The sequence below is a fragment of the Bactrocera latifrons genome, unplaced genomic scaffold, assembly GCF_001853355.1.
Source record: "Bactrocera latifrons isolate USDA-ARS-PBARC rearing strain unplaced genomic scaffold, ASM185335v1 scaffold_557, whole genome shotgun sequence".
Classification (NCBI taxonomy): domain Eukaryota; kingdom Metazoa; phylum Arthropoda; class Insecta; order Diptera; family Tephritidae; genus Bactrocera; species Bactrocera latifrons.
In genome coordinates, this window is record NW_017537220.1 from 127,082 (window position 1) to 128,500 (window position 1,419).

The window sequence follows — 1,419 nt, forward strand, 5'->3', positions numbered from 1 at the left end:
GTCGTATTACCCCGTGATGTGGCAGATAAAAAGATAAATATCTACCTTTAGATACTTTTTCATATGGTACAGCTTTTCCATATGATTGAGGTCTAAATATTCATCCATCACATTATCATATTCTCATTTGAGCTCACTTTTCTTTATCAGACTTTTTTCCAAGCTTAGAAATTGCTGGACTGCTGAAATTCTGGAGTGACCTGGAGCTAAAGAATCTGGGAAGGTAGGTTTGGAAGGTAGTCTCACAACATAACGACCATCTTCGTTTCTTTTAGTTGTGGACTTATAATAGGCTTCGCATGCCTGGTCTTCTTCTGAAAGTTGCGTAGTCTGAGGTAATTCTTCTACTTTCCCGAATTTTCTGAGTTCATCATTTAAATATTCGTTTGAAATATTTTCAACTTCAGTTGTAAAGGAATTAATTTTTTCTGTGGCCACTTAATATCCACCCAAAGATTGTATTTTGGGCTAACAACTTATTGGATATTTTTTCTATACCTTCAAAAATTATATGAGGTATTAAATCACTACCTGATAACAAATAGATTTGTGATGGGGTATGGCAGTTGGGATCTGCTAATTTGAGAAAGGAGCATTTTTCCCATTGCTTTTTATTTACTTCACAGCTTGGAAGCAAATTTGTGAGTTGCGGTAGAACGATGGCTTGTGCATCTATTCTTATATCCGCGTTTGGGGAAACTATAGTGATTGGGCAAATTTTGTTTGAATTTTGTATAATTCTTCCGCCCATTCCCGAAATTTGGAAATTTGAATTTTTAACAGGCAATTTTAGCCGATTTTTAGCTTTAGATTATATAAAGGATCTTTGAGAACCTTGATCTATTAACCCTTTCGCTATATTGTGGATATTTATAAAACTGAGAATAATATAGCATTTTTAAAAATTTACTTTTTTTTTGGGAAAGATTTTTTTTTATATTACAAATAACATTCATATAATTGCATTTTTGTTTTAAAGAAAAATACACTCAACAGAGAGAAAAGTACTTATTTTAACTTTTCGCATCATTAAATTTATGGTTTAAACAAAAAAAACAGCTCTGCAGATTTTTTAAACATTGCATGTATCCATATGGAAATACAAATAAAATAATTTTACGTATGATGCTGCTATGATACAGACGTTTTTGTTTTAGYTCTGATATCATCTATTTAATTAAAAAAATGCCAAGAAAATTAAAGGACGCTGGAATTGAAAAAATTKTAACTAATTTTGTCAATTCCGATGTTTCTGATTTGGACGAACTAGAAGAATTTGAAGTTATTAACAATTTATTTGGTCCACTCGATAGAAATAACACCTTTATACTAGAAGAACTTTCTAGGGAGGGTCAATATGAGATCAACATTTTGAGTGGCTCAAAGCTGAGATTTTGTTCTGATATAGTGATTCTTCTT